General features: G+C 50.4%; 1 protein-coding gene across 1 annotated transcript in view; it reads left to right on the top strand.

Moving 5' to 3' along the window:
- Positions 1 to 19304, top strand: part of PAX5 (paired box 5) — a 188574-nt gene that overhangs the window by 43493 nt on the left and 125777 nt on the right. The gene's annotated exons all lie outside the window — the stretch shown is intronic.

The raw sequence follows: 19304 nt of genomic DNA, 5'->3' as shown, positions 1-19304 counted from the left end.
CATGCACACACATACGTGCATGCTGGTGACTTCAGCCCCTATCCTGCCTGCCGCACCTGAGCATATGTTCCAGTGTGTGGCCCCAAATCGCAACTACAACGCGGCACAACTCTAATGGGTAGCACTTACTGTTTACTGTATGTATTTTAAATTATTAATGCATTTAATACTCACCACCACAGCACCAGGTAGGTACTCCTATCATCCCTGTTTTATAGAGATTCAAAGAGATTGGGGAAGTTGTCCAAGGTCACATAGCCCCAACATTCAACAGTGGCAGTGTTGGGACTGGCACCTGGGTGGTCGCCATCCTGATCTTCTTCTCATATGGTGTCGCAAAGGATGGCATCAGTGGGAACTCCCCCAGCTCTCAATTCCACCTCCCCCCCCCCCCCGCCCCATCCATTTCTGCCATCCTATCCTCCTGCCAGTCTGAGCACAGGGGGCGACCTTGGCTCAGAGCCTGCTTTATTAATTAGGTGCCCCACTTCTGAGGTTTCCCCCAGCACCGCTGTGCACACTTTCTTGTCACACCTTCAAGTTGGTCAGTTTCAGGCGCAATAATTGGCTGATCACACACAGGCTTTAAACCACAGCTGGGTAGTGCAGCGGGTGGACTAGAGTTTGGACCCAGCCCTTCCGGGTACCAGCTGTGTGAGCTTTGACAAGGGTCTTCTCTGAGTTTCAGTTTCCTCGCCCGTCAAAGGGGATAATAATTTTGGCTTTTCCTGGCAATTAAAAAATGTTACTTGTGATATTTCACTAGGCACTGGCATGTGGCAAGTTTCAAAATAGCTATTATTATTTCTATCATCGAAGCAAAGAGTTGTTACCCTAAATTCAGATGCCTTGATGACTTTGTTGACAATTTTCTAAAATTCCCAGCTTTTTGTGTTCCCATTCTTCCTTTTTTTTTAAAAAATAATTATTTTATTTATATTTCTAGGACTAATGATAGGACCATTCAGGCAAGGGGTCCAAAGAAAAAGGAAGACATACCCACCAGAATTTACACTGGCAGAACTTTAGCTCTGTATTCCAAAAGGCTAATAATTCGAGTTGTGGATGAGGACAGCTTGCAGAGGCAGGATGAGACTGACATGGGGTGGAGAGGCCTGGGTTCCTGACCCCAGTTCAGCCACTGTCTTGCTGTGTGATCTCGATCAGGTCCCTCCCCTCTGGGTCCTCGGTTGAGCCCAGACAAACCTTCCAACTCCGGATCCTTCCTTTTCCCTCCTCCCCACCTCTCCACTGCCCCCCTCCCTGCTCCTCATCTTCTCTCTCTTCCGTTTCCTTTCTGTCTGAGACACAACGCCATCCAGCACTCTTGAATGGTACTTTTGTTCTGCTGACATCTCTTTTCTGAAAAGGATGATTGGTCAGGTTTGTATCTTTTAAATGCTGGCACGTTTTATCAGTTAAGAACCTGCAAACCTCTCTCCCAAGACATAGCCTTAAGGAGTAGACAAGCTGCAAAGGTGGGGAGGGCATTTATGGGAGACAATGGAGGAACAATAACAAAATCTCTTTGGGGGCCTCATGTATGGTCCCTACAGAAAATGCCTTCTTTCCTGAGAGCCCCCTTTCCTGCTCTTGCCATGACCTTAAGCGTTTTCCAGCTTGACTCCAGTTATGACTTTTGTCCCCCCTTAGCTCCCTGCAGAATGGGAGAGGGGGCAAGAACAGAGCCCACACTTGGGTGGCCCTCACCTCAAGGCCTCTTTGAGGTAGGGCTTGGAGCACTGGACTTGGAGGGACAGGGTTTAAGTGCTGCTTTGAGTGGTGGTGATCTTGGGCAAGCCATTCTGGGCCTCAGTTTTCTTCTTGGCAAAAGAGAACAGAATGCCTTCCTCAAGGTCTCGTGCAGACTGGGTGAGAAGCAATGTGTGAGAAAGTACTTTGTAAACTGTAAAGCTCTATGTAGGTATGAGACGGTTCCTATAATTCAGTTCATGAGCCTGTTCCCAGACTGAACAATCCCTTAACTCCTCCAGAGGTCAGTTTTCCCATCTGTAAAGTGGGGTCTGTAGTACCTAGGTCATACAATCACTGTGAGAATTCCGTAAAGAGTGCAAAACACCTGGCACAGTTCTTGGCAGTGGCAGGTGCCCAGGTCTAGGTCAGCGCCCTGTTCCTTTCCCTTTCTCATTTTTCCACAGCCCTTCCCCGTGAGCACAGCGCACAATAATTATGCTACATGCTTCCAAAATCTGGCTGCCAAATCTTCGAGCGGCGGCTCCTTGGCCGGGAGAGCTTAGACAACTTCCCTAACCTGCGCCTCCATTCTCGTCCCTGTAAAAAAAAGGATCATAGTAATATCTGCTTCAAAGGGTTGTTGACAAGATTAGACGTTGCCCATACACGACTCGACCCAGGGTCGGCGCCAGGTGAATGTTTGTGATTCCGCCGGACCTTGTGCCCTCCGCACAGCCAGACGCGGGACCCCTGCTGCGGTCTCCTTCGAGCCCCCGAGCCCCCGCGGCAGGTGGAAGAGAGCCAGGCCTGAGCGGAGCGGGAAGGGGTTTATTCAAGGTCGCACCGGGATTCCTGCGCCAGGAGCTTTGAGGAATTTCCAGAGATTCCGTCGTGCCGCCTTGCGACAGAGAGGCCAGACCGCCCTCCTGGTCCGGTCCCCCTCGGCCCGGAACGGAGGGTACACTTCTCCCGGGAGGGCATCGGGATTTTCCTCCGCGGTGTGGAAGGAGAAATAAATTCAACCGCAGATTCAGGCCGTGGCGCAAAAAGAAGGGAGCGCGCGGCGCCCTCGGGAAGGAGGCGGCCCGCCGCCCGGCTCCGCCAAGCATTTGCAATTTAATTGACATTTGGCGGCAGGAAGCCAATCAGTATAAGTCAATTGACGTTCGGCGATAAAACTACCCGGCGGCCGGGCGCTCCCCCCGCCGGCGGCCTCGGCTGGGCCGCGGGGCACAGCGTGGCGGCCCCGGCAGGTAACGGCGCTGGCGCGTGTCTCGGCCCGCGAGGGGGCGGCGAGCGGCCCGCTGATTGCCGCGCAGCCCACGGCGGCCGGGAGAGGCCCGTAATGAATGACTTTATTTGCCGGGGCCCTGCTGAGAACAATTGAGTTTGTTATGGTAACAACGGATGCCAGCTTTCCGGGCCCCGGGGAGCGCGGGCGCGGCGGCAGCCGCGAGCTGGGCAGCGGAGCAGATGATGCGCGCGGAGGCGAGGGGCGCCGGCGGCGGGGACCCGGCCCAGCGAGTGTCAGGAACCCGGGGACGCTGCGTACCCCCGAGCCTGGGGAGGAGAGGCCGCGCTGCCGGGCCGCCTGGGACCGAGGTGGATGATGCACACAGCTCTCCCCTTGGACCACAGTGCAGAACTAGGATGGCAAGATGCTTGCTTGTCCTACCGGCCAGCCTTCCTGGGTGTCCCCGCGGCCCCTTCTTCCCTCAGCTCCTGGGGCCTAGGGGCTTCTGGTCTGACGGAGTGAGGCTGTGACATCAACTTTTTGTCTCTTGCACGAGTGGAAAGTAGAAAAAAAGCAGAAAGGCATCCCTGCTTCGTTCCAGTGCGGTGGCTTGACAAATTCAGGGCCGGATTTCCGCCCAACATACGTGTGGGCATTGCCTCTATACCCTCTGCCCTGGAGAGATGGCTTTCTCTCCACCTCTATCCCCAGTCTGCATCCCTGGGCTTTGCGGCATGGCACCTCCCACAGGAAGCCCTCCTTGCTCTTACAGAGAAGACTCAGTCGGGTGGCTGCCCCTGAGCCTCTGCAGCCTTCTACTATCTCCCCCTTCAGACCATGAATTCTAAGGACAGGGGCCACCTTCCATTCCTCCTCAGCACCCAGCGTGGAGCCTGGCACAGAGCACAGATGTGGAAGGAGTGGATAAGAGACAGGACCTCTCTCTTTCTTGTAATCTCTTTCTTTCCCCCTGGTTAGAGACACCAGAGTTCCTTCTCTCCTTTTTTTTTTTTTTTTCCTTTTCCAGTTCTTTTTTCAGGCATGCTATCATTAATTCACTCAGCAAATGTGTACGGAGAGCCAACCATGTGTTAGGTACCCTGGTACTAACGGGTCACTGCCCTTGGGGAGCTTACTGGTCAGCGGGAGAGGATAATGCAGTACATGGGATCAGTACACCAGGAACCTACTGTGTGCTGCATAATGGCCAGAATTCCGAGTCAGCTAAGCTTGATGAAGGCTTGCTGAGGGCTTTTCCCTCTGTCATTGCATTCAGTGATCCCTAGTGCCACCCTGTGACAATCACTCTTATTCACAGATGTACAGACTGGTGCTTAGAGTGTTTAAGAAGGAGCCCGATGCTGTGGAAGGAGTCTGGCTTGGGAATCCAGCACTAGTTTGCCATATGAGCCATGTCCACGTTCCTCCCCTCTGTGCCCTAGTATCCCCATCTGTAAAATGGGGGAGTTGCCACTGATCATCTGTGAGGGCCAGCTGAGGATGAGTGTGGTCCACAGGGGACCACAGGGGACACAGGTCTCTGTCCCCAGCTCGCAGCCCCCTGGTCTTGCAGTGTGACCAGTGGAGGAGCAAATGTTCTTTTTCTCTCAGCCTTATGAGGCTGGCAGTGAGACTGAAGCACTCACTATGTGGCAGGCACTGTGCTCTCAGCAGCCTTGAGAAGTGCAGGTGCTATTACTGTTTTCCTTTTGCAGATGGAAAAAATGAGAGATGAAATAACCCGCCCAGGGTCACAAGGCTAGCGTGTTGCAGGGCTGGGATTCAGACCCAGGCAGTCTTGTTTCAGAGCCTGTGCACTTACCTGCTCTGCCTGTGGCAGGGGGAGCCCATGGGCCTCCTCCCCCACTCCCCTACTCTTTCACCTCACCCTCACCCCGGCTTTGTCCCACCTCCCCAGCGCTCTGAACTCCAGGCCCATTTTGCATGTTTGCAGGACAGCAGGAGCACTGATTTCTCAAGGTGTCTTTTCTTCCCCTGGCCTTTTGCTCTTTCCTTTGTTAGAGACCCAGGCAGGAAGGAGAAGCTTCTGTGGAACCCTAGTCTCCTCTCGGCTCTGTTCTAGCTGGATTATTGTGTTTGGGAAATGGGTTTCTAAAAAGGATGGGGGGATTCCAGGTGTTGGCTTTTAGGAGCAAGCTCTCACTGTTCATGTTGAGGAAGTACATTTATTTGAGAGTTAATTGTGGCACTCGTCTTCCTGTCTCTCGAAAGGTGTCTGGAGAACTCTTTCTTTCCCTAGATACATCCCTTTTTCAGGAAGACAGATTAGGAAGATAGCCCCTGCCATGGGATAGTCCTAATAGGCAGAACTGGAGGGGCCTTGGAAAGCATACACAGTGAATACCTGTCAACTTGGCATCCCCTCTTTAAGACAAGTATTTGGGGGGCTCCTGGGTGACTCCGTTGGTTCGGTGTCCAACTTCGGCTCAGGTCATGATCTTGTGGGTTCAAGCCCCACATCGGGCTCTGTGCTGAAAGCTTGGAGCCTGTCTGTCTCCATCTCTCTCTACCCCACCCCGGCACACTCTCTCTCTCTCTCTCTCTCTCTCTCTCTCGCAAAAATAAATGAACATTAAAAAAAAACCTTAAACAAACAAAACAAATGTTTTGTAGTGCTTCCTTTGCTATCTGAAAATGAAATTTAGAAACAATATAAGCTACCTACCCACATAATTTTAAAAAATCAATTCAATGCCCCAATTGTGACAAAAGGGGGAAAGAAAAATAAAATCATAATAAAATGGTGTATTTCATTATGTAAATGCTCAGGCATGACTACGCCAGAAGACATAATAAAGTAGTCAGTTGCTTTGCACTTATGCAGAGAATCACCACGAATGCAGCGGCTACAAATGTGGGCAGCTGTGTTTTTTGGCAATGCAAATACTTCTGGTGGTGTTGCCGTCAGTAAACTGATTTTCTGAAACTATGAACATGTCTGGATACAATTCCAACCAAAACAAAGCATAACCTTTTCTCAATTTATGTGATGGTTGCATTCCCGGAAAAGTCAGTGTAAATTAAAACGCAAGTTTGTGTCTATAAGTAAAACAGTTAGGTTCATGGCCCGGATATTTATAAAGAGAGTTTTGGGGGCATGTGGCTGGCTCAGTAAGTGAAGCAGGCAGCTCTTGATCCTAGGGCTGTGAGTTTGAGCCCCGCACTGGGTGTAAAGACTACTTAAAAATAAAACCTTAAAAAAAAAAAAAGTTTTCAACCTGAATGTATGATGGGTCATTCCAAAGACATGTGGGCTCAGGGCAACTCTTCACTGTGCTGAATGGGGCTGGGTACCCCCCTGACTCTGCCCACTAAATGCCGTAATTCCTCCCTGGTAACAAAAACGCACAGATTACCCAAATTTCCTCTGATCTGATCATCTTTGTTGAGATCCACTGGAACAAACAGTTTGTCTCTGGGCTCCCTTCCTTTGGGAAATTCTGTGACTCTGGTAAAAAAACACTATCTGCATATATTGTGCATCTATTGTGTGCAAGACCTGGCATTAGGGAGACAGAAATATGAGCTGATTTCCATCCGGGCTGTGAAACATAAGCCCCTACTCCATGGGTGCCAAGCTCCCAGGAGCCCTCAGTCAGTGAGCACAGCCTCCTCACATCTTATCTCTACCGGGATATCCTCTGCCCCCTTCCTCATCCTCCCAAGCCCAAATCTTGGCTCAGATGCCACCTCCTCCCTCCAGGAAGCCTTCCCTGACCCCCCATTTAGTACCAGATGACTTCTGTCTCTTGGCCCCCACCACCTGCCGTTTGGGGTTCTCTTAGGGCACTTTCCCAGGCTGGTGTCATAGCTGCATCTCTAGGCTTTGTCTCCCTGCCAGAGGATGGCTCCCTTGAGTGCTGAGATTGGGTTCCCTTATGGGGCTAAGCTTGGACTCAGAGCACCAGAAAAGATGGTTGAATGCTTGAGCCAAGAGATGCAGCCTAGCCTGGTATCCCTCTCTGTACACATCTTGTCCTTTTAATTAAGCACATGGCCTCCTTCTCCTGTCCTCACTCCCTGTCCTCATCAGCTGACATGAGATTCTTGCTGTGCAAACATTGCGATCTCATTTGGGATCTAGCCGCTTGCTCGCTCCGACCTAGTGCTTGGACTCGGCACAATTTATTGAGCCCATTGCACAGATGAACTGAGGAGGTCACACAGCTGGCAAGTGGCGTAGCCCGAGCTGGTGCCTGCACATTACCATCTGTGTCATTTAAACACTTCCAAGCCTGGGCCTCTCTCCTAGGGAGTCATTCATCTTTTTAATGGCTCCTGACTCAGTGTTGGGCACTGTGGCCTCCATGGTGGACACAGCATGGTGGCCCCCTTTGATTTCCCTCAGGGGGTTCTGTCTCCCAGGCCCCAGGCCAGGCACAGAAGGCAGCATCCGATGCCCTGACTGGACCAGTGACCACCCTTTACCAACAGGTCATCAAGGAGCGGCTGTCTTCTTTGTACTTGTTTATTTTGTCACTTTCAATGAAATGTCCACTTTTGTCCATTCATTTCACAAGTGTTTATATTGTGCCTGCTAAGTGCTCTAGGTACTGGGGACACAGCGATGAACAGGATAGACAAAAACCTCTGCCCTCATGAGTGACATCTTCTAATAAGAGAAAGAGAATAAGTAAATAAGGAAAATAAGCAGCATGTTGCTAAGTGCTCTGGTGGATAATGAAGCTGGGTAAGGGGATAGAGAGGGAGGCGGGGAGGGGGTGGGGAATACATGCTGGTTTCTGGAAGGTGGTCATAATGATGAAATGACATTTGAGGAGGGAGGAGTGAGCCAACATCTGGGGAGGAACTTTCTAGAGAGAGGGAAGGGCGGATGTGAAGATCCGAAGCAGGGGTGTGCTTGGCATAACTGAGGGACAGCAAGGAAGCCAGTGTGGCTAGAGCTGACCGAGTGGAGGAGAGTGGGAGGAGGGGAGACGGGAAGGCCGGGCTGCAGGGCAGGGCACCCAGATGCTGAAGGGCCTTGTAGGCCATGATCCACTGTGGATTTTGCTGGGAGTGAGATGAGGCAGCCCAGTACGTCTAACAGGGAACTTCAGAGGTGTGTTTTGCCCCCGGCCACCAGTGAGTCGCTAAATTCGGCAGATTTTCGCTCCTGATCGTCTCCTGAGCCTGGCTCTGAACTGGGTAGTCATTCCCGTCGTCAGCTCTCTCCTGGGCTGGGACCATCGTCTGGCCCCGGAGCCTCTGTCACATCTCCCTCTGATGAGATCTCTACACTGTGGCCAGATCAGACCATATGAACCCCTCCACCCCATAACCCTTCTGTGCCAGGCATGAATTTTAAGTATATTAATATGATCACACAAGGGCCCAACTATTTGGAAAACAGACTGGGGGGATCTGGGATGTGGGGCTTGGGGTTACTGGAAGGTAGACTGTCATCTGGTGGGTAAGAGAGGCAGTGTGCTGCAGGTAGAGGCCCAAAAGCCCTTTCCCCCACCCTCAGCGAGCCCCTAGTCTCAGCCCTCTCTCAGGCCTCAGCAATGGCTCCCCCCAGAGGCGCCTACTTTATTTATAGCTTCTCCCCAGCTCCCCGCGGGTAGAGGAAAAGTCCATTAGTGTGTTTGCCGACTCTGCCAGCTCTGAGCAGATGCAAGGCTTATTTGCAAACTGTCATTGCCCTGGCCTCCTCCAGAGACCCGCATGCTGGGCTCAGCCTTGTGGCTCCAAGAACCACCTCCCCCAGGCAGACAGCCGGGCAGAGCCCCTGTCCCCTGATTTCCCAAAGCACAGAATCTTGGCTTGCAGTTGGGAAATTTAAATTAAATGCCGTGAAGGAACCATAACAGTACACTGGGCCATGTTGACAGTGGAGAATGAGGTTCTCTCTGTTGGTAGGAGCCCATTGGCTTGGCACAAATCAGAGAGGTGTCCGGAGAAAGTGCAGAGTCCTGAGCTGAGCCCCTGGGATCCAAGTTTGAGTTCCGGTTGGGCTGCTGAGTGTCTTAGTGACTTTGGACAACTGTTTACTGCCCTCTGGGCCTCAGTTTCGAAGCTGTACGTGAAGCTGCAGACAATCTTAGGATCTACCCTAAGCTCTAAAATTCTCGGACGTGTGATTTGAAGATGTTTCTTTCATCCAAGTAGTCGAAGACAGTGGTGTGCCCAGAATGTCTTGGCAATCCTGAAATTGCCCGGAGGTTGGCAGGGGCACTCAGGAGCTGAGTCTCTAGGCCTCTTAGTCTCACCTGTCCTGATAACGCTGCTGTGTGACCTCGGGCAAACCACCTTCCCCCTCTGTGAGCCCATTTTCTCATCTGTAAAATGGGAATGATAATCACTTGCTCAACTCTTCTGCCTCTTGTGAGAGGCAGATAAACTGAGGAATGTGAAAGGTCGGCGAGAACATATGCTTGAGTGGCGGCTGTTACTATTGCTGTTGTGGTTACCATTTTTGGATGTGCCTTACCCGGTGTGGGCACACGCACTTTCCAGTATAACATAAGCACGTGCCCCTTCTGAGTGCAGTTGACGGTGGTTCCATGCAGAATGCGGAGCCCTCTTAGAGTTTGTGCTTGCTCAGTTCCATGCCATCCTGAGTCCACCATCGACGTGCATGTGTTTGGTGGAAAAACACACCACAGATCCACACAAAAGCCTCTTGAGTTCTTTTCAACTGGGACAGGAGATGACACACATTGGCAGACAGAGGCTGATCTCTGTGTATCCAAGAGGAGTCGAGCCAGTCCGAGTATATCTAACAGGTCAAGCTCTGAAATGAAGAAGCAATAAGCCAGTGAAATGGTACTATCACCGAAACATGATTGATCAATTGAATTCTATCAGAGACAGTGGACAGTGAGATTAACTCAGGCCTGATAGGTTCAATGAGTTAAAGCATGATGTTCATTTCAGCTTCATTTCACCAGTCTTTGCTTGTGAAATTGGTCAATCAATAGAGGTTGAAGATCATATATATATATATATATCGGGGACCATCTTATGGGGAATATAATCTCAGTAGTTGGCTCCTGGCTGGGGCTGCCTGCCTCGGGTAATGGAGACAGAACAGGGACTCCATCAGCCCCATCGAAATGGCCTGATATCTTCTCCAAATGAAAAGTATTTTTGGATCTCTGATGATTTATCTTTTTTTCCTCCCTCTCACTTTGATCTATGACAAAACCCATACCCATCTTGGAGAAATATAGTGATTTCTCTTGAAAACATTTGTGCGATGATCAGATAGATACACTTCAAAATATGAACCTTCTTTTTAGTTATATTGTCCTTGGAAAAAAATAAAGACAGTAATTTAAAAACTCAAGTGGGGGTAATGCAAAGATATCAGTGTAAATATGATTTTTAAACCCTTTTATTTATTTATTTCTGTGCCGCGGGGATGGGGGACAGACTGCTGTGTGTGTGAAAGCCAAAAAAGGGGACGCATGCACAAGGAGTCCTTCCAGGTATAATTAAAATGAAGCCTTTAGCATTCTTTAATCTCATCTAAAAGCACAACTCATAGAAACAAATCACCCTTTTGCTGCTAGTAATATTTCATTTGCTTTGGAATATTTTCACCGTGGTGGTTAACATCTTCCCTAATTAGTGTGCCTATTTCTGTAAGGTGGAGGAATTAGGTACTACTGTGCAAGGTAATGGACTTGGACAGTATGGATTAGAGAAAACAGACTTGTCCTGTGGCAGCGCACTGGGTATTCCTTCCTGCCTATTCGTTGAGGTCATCTTGATTTAATTAAGCACAAAGAAATCCCATCTCTTCGTACCAACACCATGAGAGCTTCAATTATGTATTTGTGCTGTTTGTACATCACAGGATATATTAGGGTCTGGATGATGGATAGCAGCGCTGAGCAGCTAGACAGAGAGGAGAGAGCCTTGCACACTTTGCCCTCTTCCCCCTCCCCCAATTCCTGCATTCCAGTCCTACTGAATTATAGCCATTTCCCAAACACCGTGTTTTCTCGTGCTTCTGGGCCTTTGCATATGCTGTTCCCTCTAGTTGGAATGCACTTCCTTCCTCTCTCCACCCCTTTCTTTGGCTAACTCCTTCCTATTCTTTCTTAAGTCTTGGGCTCCATTTTTCCCACGTGGCTTTTTGGATCACCCTTGCCCCCAGTCTGGATTAAGCGGAGTGGCTTAGTATAGGCTTAGGAGCAGACTCTGGAGTTAGACTGCTTGGGTTTGGATCCCAACTCTTCCATCTCTTAGCTGTGTGGCCATGGGCAAGTTACTTAACCTCCCCGCACCTCAGTTTCCTCATCTGTAAAATGGGAGGGGGAAATAGCAGACTTAACATTATTGGGTTGTTGTGGGGACTAAGTGGGTAAGGTGCTTAGAATAGTGCCTGGCACGGAGCAAGCTCTGTATAAGGACTGCCAACCACCATTTGGCTCCCGGGGCTGTCTCCGCCTCTTCGGCTCCCAGCACTTACTACACTGGAATTATTCACTCCTCTACCTCATCCACTCAAGGGCAGGGGGGTGACTTAAACCCCTCTCTAATTCAGGTGCCACACTCATGGCCAGACCGCCAGCAGGAGTTTGGTGCATGTTGCTCAGGAATGAATGGGTCCATGAGGCTTGGAACAGGAATCAGGAGTCTTGTGTTCCCAGGCTCAGCTCACTTTGGACTTGCCTTCTGGCCCTGGACAAATCCCTTTGCCTTCCTAGAGTGTGGAATTGTCGGTCCCTTGGGGCCTTTCGCTCACTGACAGCCTATGACACATTGGGTAACACACGGCACAATCAGATTCACTCTGGTCGAACCCGAACGTATTTGGCAATTTTACAATTTTGCGTTTTCCTTCTCTGAGAAGAAAGATTGAGTGAAACTAATGGCTGAATAATGGTAGTTCCAATGGAATTTTCCTCCACGCCACTTTGATTTTTCTCAGTCTGCGGCCCCACTTTAAGATGGTATTTATACAATCACCCAGAACATCGATTTTGGTTTGGCGCTGCCACGGGATATTTCCAGCCCTGCCATCCTGGTCCCCAGCACAGGGCCTGGCTCATAGTAGATACTCTAGAAATGTCCTCAGCTGAATCTTATTGTCTGTGCCAGGAATCCCATCCCCCTCACCTTCTCATTTTGTCTCCTCTCTTTATCTGGGGTCTGGCTCGGATGGCCCCTCCTGCAGGACCCCCTCCCTGTTGTTAGTCATCTCTGGGTCACCCTCAGCATCCAGACACCCCCATGCAGAGTAGAAGAATTAATGGCGTTGTGTTGTTGTTGCTGGGAGCTTAGAGCTCAGCTGAGTTTAAAATTTAAAAGTTTATGAACTGCCTCAGGTCTTTCTTAGAAGTAGTTTAGAACATAAGGCCTTAGTTGTTTCACTCTTTCCTTCTCCGGATCACTGATGTCATGGAGGTCACTCCCGAAGGTTTTCTCCCGAGTTCTCTGATGACGCCAGAGACTGTCCTGCTGCCGAGTTCCCCAAGTCATTCAGGCCTGCATCCCCTCAAGTCTTCCTAGGTTATGCATTCAATCAACAAACCTTGATTAGCATCTCCTGTGCTTGAGGTGAGTCAGACGTGGCCTCTGTCCTCAGAGAGCTCATACTCTTAGCAGGGAAGGAAAGAAAGAATAATCCTAGAAATGGCTTGTGTTTTTTCAGCACTTACTGTGTACCAGGTACTATGCTAAGCATTTTACACGTACCCTCATCCCATTCTTTTGTCAACCCCAGGTCTCATTATTGTCCTATTTTACAGATGGCAAAATCGAGGATTCAAGAGATTGAAGTTTCTCAAATATCATAGGCTTGTAAGATACAGAGTGAGGATTTGCGTCTGGGCCTGAGTTTGGGGTGCCCAGGCTTCCCTGGTGTGTGAGCCATGTCTACCACAGTCCTGGCTTCACTCTAAGACATGTTAATAGGTATGCACGCATTTGCTGTGGGCTTGAACAAAATACTTCATATCTTTGCCAGCTGTGAAATGGGGACCGGCCTCACAGGATGTGTTGTAAGGAGTAAAATCCAGGCCAGAGTGGTGGCTTGTGCAGCTTGCGGAGGAGACCCAGAAGAAAGGGCAGGTAGTTCAGCCTTTGGATCTGGAGGCAGGCTTCAGAGAGGAGGTGGTTTTTAGGCTGAGCCTTGATGGGCAGGAGTGAAGGCCAGCCGGCAGAGGGAACGGAGCAAATGGTGGCATCGGGGAGTGCCGTGAAGGGACACTTGAGGAATGAGGCGTACCCTGCTGGGATGACATTGTGGAGTGACTGAGGGGTGCCTGTGGCTGCAGGGGCAGATCATGAAGGCCCTGAAGTCTTGGACTTTGTCTTGAGGAAGCCTTGGAAGGGTTTCCCTGGTGAAAGTGACTAACACTCTTTGGACATTAACTTTGCACCAGGCACCATGCTAAGCACGTTCCTGGAGATTATCTCATTAATCCTTACCAAAGCCCCAGGGATTGTCCTGCAGACCTTTGTGCCAGCTTGCAGATGAGGAAATGGAGGGCATTAGTTTTAGTGGCTGACCTGAAGGGTAAAGGGAAGTGGAAAGAACACAGCAGAGAAGAGGCCTAGGTACACATCCCAGCTGAGCGACCTCAGTTACTCAACCTCTCTGAGCCTGATCCGCCAAGACCCAGCTCTGCCCCATCTTCACTGGGGGAGGCAGGCCTGGGAGCGTGGTGGGTGTCAGAATATCAGGGTGGGTCAGGGGCAACAGACTGGCTGGGTGTCACTACCACGGAACCCTGCAGGCCAGATGGGGAGAGGACTTTGGGCCCTGGGGTAAGGGTAGGGGGCATTGTAGTGCATACAGCAGTAATGGGATCTGGGACTTATTCTTGCAAATTCAAAAAGATTAAGGGTAAGTGTATCCTAGTGAAGAGATTTCTTCCTCTCTCTGACTTCCTCCCAGAAGCTCCCAGCAGCCCCTTGCTCTTCACATGTCTGTTCCTAAACCAAGTATTGGCAAAGAGAATGGGATCCCCTGGCTAGGTGTGGGCAGTTGTTTAGGGGTGGAATGGATACTGCACGGGGATACCCTGAAAAGACTGTACAAAACAACCAAAATGGGAAAATAAGTTAATGGTTATTTAATACTATTTAGTAGACAAAATCTGGGTGGATTTTGGAGGAGAAAATGGTTAGAAATGACTGACTCAGCCTCTTTAGTTTGTTGATGGGGCCCCTGAGACCCAGGGAGGGCGAGTGGGCTCACACAGCAAGTAAGGGCAGAGCTGGGGCTAGAACCCAGGTCTGCTGGCTCTCAACCCTTTTCCCACTGGGCCCTGCCACTGCCCTGCCATGCAGAGGGGGAGCGGCGAGGACAGAGGAGGTTCACTAAGGGCTCTGGCTTTGGCTGGGTTTGTAGAGAAAGAGGACCCAAGAAAGGCTGAAAACTGACTCACGGGCTCCAGCTTCCTTTCCTGGGGCTCCTAGGCCTTTGGCTACTGTTATATCCCAAAGGCCACGATACCAGAAGGGATTATGGAGATTCCTGTTTGTTTTTATTTTTTTTCCCTCCCAGTGAGCATCTGCAGACATAAAGTACATGATGATTTTTAAAGAAACAAACCAGAACCCTTCAAGAAAAATGCAAAACCTCTGAGTCTTCTGTGCTCTGAAGAAAACGCAATGGGTTTATGATCTTTTAAGACACACAAGAGACAGCTTTCTCTTGACAGATGGGAATCTAAGGCTATTTTGCTTCCTCCCCCTTTTCGTGACCAGACCCGATTGTGTAAAGCTTTTAGCTTCAAAGCCGGGTTGTGAATAACATTGGTTTAACCTGAAATTTAAAGCCAGCATTTCTCTGCTCCCCGAGACGGGGCTTCCTGCCCCTTGCTCCCCTGAAGCTAGCTTCCAGAATGTTAATTCTACGAGCCATGGTTGACTAAGCCCAGCACTGGGTCTATTACATATTATTTGATTTGGAGTAGAAAAAAAGATTTAAAGATACCATGCCCCCTGTATACCTTTGTACTTTGCCCATGTCTATCCATATATTTAAGCATACCATTCACATTGCAAGTTCAGATTTTTCTCCCTGGAATAAAATCGGTCTGAGCATTTCTGTAGCTTGTCTCCAAGACCACATTCCCCAACGAAGTCAGACAGCATCTTTGCAGCACAGATGAGAAATGCTATGGAAACTTCCACTGGAGGCTTGGAGGTTCAGACCTGCCCTTGTGCCAGGGATGATTTTCAGATGTTCATTTTTATAGCTGTCTCTTAGCATACAATTGGTTTGTTTGGCTCATACTCACTGTGTACCCACTACGTGTGGCTCCCAGAGGCAGGTCAGCTGTGTCCCTGGCCGGAGAATTATGCATCTTTTTGTCAGAGTATTTATCTTGGTTGACACGTGCGCCTTTTCTGGTCTGATTATTTTTCAATTAACATTTCCCTCCTCCACTGAACATAAGTCCATGAGGGCAGGGCCAGGGCGGCTTTTGCCCATCGTTGTATGCCGGCATTAGCACGGCACCTGCTCACTGAGGTTGGTTAAGAGAAGAATGAATGATCGAATGAATGAGGTCAGATAGAGAGGGATGCTGACATTTGCAGACCGCACCTGCGGAATGAGAGTGGTTGTCACAGGTATTCCTGACTTGTTCATTTATCCCATAAATACTCCCCATGGAGCAGACAGAGATGAATTAACTGGGGCTTCCCCTTGAGGCGGCTAATAGCGCAGTGTCAGAGTAAAGAGCCCAGGGGGCTTAACACCTGAGAAAAGGGAGAAAGTGGTCAGAGCCCAGAGAGTGGGAGATGAAGCAGCTGGGGCAGGAAGGAGGGCATCCTGGAGGAGGTGACACGCATGCTCACAGGCTGTGTCTGTCCTAGTAACAGGGTACACATGTCAACGAGGAACGGTTTACCTTCCATAGGAGCATGGTGGGTGACCTGTGGGTGACAGCCTGACTCCAAGCATCACATTCAGATGCCCACAAGTGCAAATTTCACGTGGCCAGCCCCGAGTCTTTCCGAAAGATGAGTCTTGGGAGCAGGGCTTCGAAAGAACAGCCTGATATAGGAACTAGCATTTCAGGTCCTGGGACTGAGAAGTGTGGAGGGTGATTGTTCCCCAGCCCCTCCTGTGGTCCCTGCACTGCTCCCCCGGCAGGACTCAGATCTTCCCCATGGCCTTCTGTGGGGTTGGGGGCTGCTAGGCCATCCCCAGCCTGCCTCTCCATGGTCCCCTGGGGTCTCTTCCCCTCACCATCTCTCCCCCCGCCTTTCGATTCCTCATGTCTAAGCCTTTGTAGGCGGTCTCCTCGCCTGGCATGCCCTCCCCACCCCCACCCTCTTTGCACTGCTGACCCTTGTCCTCTACTCTCACTTCAAGCATGACTTCCCCTTGGAAGACTTCTCTGGCTCCTCCCCATGCGGTCACACCCCTTCCCCATTCATTATCCATAGTCCTATGCATCTATTTCTGGACCCTTTTTCTACTTGGCAGTAATCACAGTTTGTAGCCGTATGTCTGTGGGAGTACTTGGCTAAAGTGGCTGCCCTTTCTAGTTTGGAAAGAGGGGCCTGTCTTAGTCATCACTGGATCCTCTGTTGTTTTTTCTAAACATCACTTGGTGCAGAGTAAATACTTCATCAATACTTGTTAAATGGGTGATTATATTTGTAGAAGTGTCCCCAGCCTCCTAAGGAAATGACAGACATTAGGCATCTGCACTAGGTGACAGGGTAGACCTACCTCGCCTCCCTTCCTAATGGAGAAAGCAGGGGTGCTGGAGGGGCAAGGGCAGCAGCAGGGTCATAGGTCAGGGCACATGCCTGGAGAGGTGGTCTTTCCATCTTGCCGTCTTCCACGAGGAGTGTCTGGGTCACCAGGACAGCCAGGACCCTCTCCCAGGCTTGGCCCATGGGTGCTATGGTTGACTTTCGGAAAGCCAGAGTGGGATGTAGTGAGTCTTCCTAGATGGCCAGGGCCCTGCCAGGCTGTCTGTGCCTGGAGTACCTGAGCTGTCCTCAGGGAGATAGGACTCCAAGGATCCCCAGTGCATATACCTGAGTTGGCCCTGTGCCCTGAGCCTTTACTCTGTGCCGGGACCTACTCAGTGACCAGGTGGTGACCTTGTCCACAGGGGTCCTCAGCAGAGCCACCCTCGGCTCCCTTAGTGGGGGTGAAGTTCTGCCCTTCCAGAACTATGGGTTGTGCAAAGAACCCAGCCTATGAATCCCACGGGGGAGGGATCGAGCCTGAGGACATCTGTGGGAGGACAGCCTGGCTGGCACATCTAGTGGAGCAGACTGAATTGGTGGGGGGGGGGGGGGGAGGTGGACACTGTCCAACTGGGGGCAGAGCAAGACCTGGGTGGGAATTATCAGGAAGGAGCCTTCATGAGGAGTTTGGGCCTGGCTGGCAGGATGGGGCTGGGGAGTATCAGTGAAGTTGGTGGGCAGAGAGACGTCTCTTACGATCAGATGTGGTTCCTCTGACAGGGAGAAACTTGACGGGAGCACTGGGGACCCAGGGCAAGATCATACTTGAGCAGGAGTGACTGGGGCCAGGATGACAGGCCAGAGCAATAGCTGAGGAGGAGCATGATGAGCTGTCCTCGTGAGTGTGTGTGTGTGTGTGTGTGTGCGTGCGCGTGCACATACATGTATCTTTGATCCTTTGATAATAGGGTTATTTGGCAGATACCAACCAATGGGAGAGCTCAGACAGGGCTGTGAGCTCCCACATTCTGCTAGTCTTGCTGTCCTTGTAGGAATAGCCCCCATGGGGATGGGCCATGATGGAAAAAGGGATTCTGAGGATGATGTCCTATGGACAGGAATAGGCAGGGACCGGTCTTGTGGAAGACTAATGTCCCAGGTTGCCAGTGGAGGCGCCCCAACTCTAGGCTGGTGGACATCAGCCAGAGAGCCCAGCTTTCATCGTGGTCCATGTGTTGGGGTATGTGGTCATTCAGGCTGTAGCCTAGCCTGTGGTATCCTCTTGGATCCAAATGGAGCTGGGATCTGTTTTCTCAGGGGCTTTATGAGCTGCCTCTGAAGGCCCTTCCCGTAGAGGAAGGTGCTCTGAGCTGTCAGCCTCCATGGAGGAAACTGGAAAGCCAGCATTCGTGTGAACACCCAAAGCTGGTGACTTCGCTCAAGTGTCAGACCCTGCATTGCATTTGCCCCCAGATAGGACGGTTAGGGAGACACCAGCTTTTGGCTCATCTCAGTGACACAGCTTCCCACTGCTTCAAGCTCCTTGGTTGGACCTCCTTCCTCACACGAGTGGGGCTCTGACATGATGGATGAAGTCTGGGGCAGCATGTGCTGGCAGAGGGGGATGTAGGAGAGAATCAGGCAAGGCCTGTGTGAGGGCCAGTGAGAGATCTGACAAGCGCTGGTTTCCCTTGGGCTCCCCAGTGGCAAAGGCAGATGCCTCACCTCTGGGCCTGACGCCTCACCTCTGGTCAGCCCTGCATGAGCAACCGGGTCCTACAGGGCCCTGGGGGATGCACGGCCCTCGAGGCCATTTCCTTGCTTGAAACTTTTGCCCTCCTTGCTGTGTCTTTCACTTTGAGTGGTTCCAGCTCAAGGCTCACAAAAAATATTTCTTCCCGTTTTCTTTTTTATTGGTAACTCATAATATTTTCTTTGAAATGTAAGCATCGTCACCAGAGATGGTGACAGTGTGGAGAACTAACAATATAGAACACATACAGAATTTAACCCTTGGTAATTCGTGTTTTTGAGTAAGTGGTACCTTTAAAGTTCTGCAGTAACACAAAACATAAAACAAAAAAAGCATCCCCCCCTTCACCTCTATCCACTTAGTTCCCACCTCCCGGAAAGGAATGGGTAAGTGCTCTAAATGTTTCTCATGGTGCCCTCCAGAGTTCCTTTTGTATATGCATACACAAAATGCGTGGGAAGTCTTATTTTCTTCCTCTTATTTTTTACACAAAAGGTTATACGTTATACATGCTGTGCTGTACCTGGTTTATTTTTCATAGGACAGTGTATCCGGAAGATCTTTCTGTATCAGTTCACGGTGGGAGTCCTTGTTCCCTTTTGCAGCGGCTCACCGTGTGAGCACACCGTAACTCATGTAACCAGCCCCTGCAAATAAATTCACGTGTTGTTTCCAGTCTTTTGCAACTAGAACCTTGCACGCATATCACTTCCCGTACGTGTGAGTCTAGTGGTAAAAAAACATTTCCAGAGGTGCAACTGTGTCATCAAAGGATATGTGCATTTGTGACTTTGATGGATTTTGTCAAGTTGTGTATCGTGGGTGTGTGACCGGTGGGCTCCCACCAGAATTGTACGAAAGTGGTGTCCTTCCCCACAGCCGTCCTGGCACGGTGCTTTATTGACTGGTCATGTGATGTGGTGGCAGATGTTCTGGGTTAAGGGCCTCGGCTCTGGGACAAAACTGTACCTCCACGGGGTG

Source organism: Leopardus geoffroyi, chromosome D4 (genome assembly GCF_018350155.1).
Source record: "Leopardus geoffroyi isolate Oge1 chromosome D4, O.geoffroyi_Oge1_pat1.0, whole genome shotgun sequence".
In the NCBI taxonomy this organism is placed as follows: domain Eukaryota; kingdom Metazoa; phylum Chordata; class Mammalia; order Carnivora; family Felidae; genus Leopardus; species Leopardus geoffroyi.
The sequence above is the reverse complement of the archived record's forward strand: the minus strand, read 5'-3'. Positions and strand labels throughout refer to the sequence as shown.